We start from the raw sequence: 234 nt of genomic DNA, 5'->3' as shown, positions 1-234 counted from the left end.
CTTGTGCCAGCAGGCCCGGCGCTGCAGGTCTGTCCTGCGCGTGGGCACCAGCCTGGGGCTCGGCGCGGGGCGTTCCTCACTGCCCCGTCCTGACCCTCGTCTGCCCTCGAGCCAGCCGTGGTGGCCGGCAGTGCCCAGCTCACAGGGATGGGGCCAGCCCGGGGCCGGGCAGGCCCAGTGACCACCCTGGGGGACTGAGCAGCCGCAGGCCACACCCAGCCTACCTACCCTCTG

The sequence above is a fragment of the Condylura cristata genome, unplaced genomic scaffold, assembly GCF_000260355.1.
Source record: "Condylura cristata isolate star-nosed mole 26May11 unplaced genomic scaffold, ConCri1.0 scaffold00062, whole genome shotgun sequence".
Lineage (NCBI taxonomy): Eukaryota > Metazoa > Chordata > Mammalia > Eulipotyphla > Talpidae > Condylura > Condylura cristata.
Note: the sequence above shows the minus strand (reverse complement) of the source record.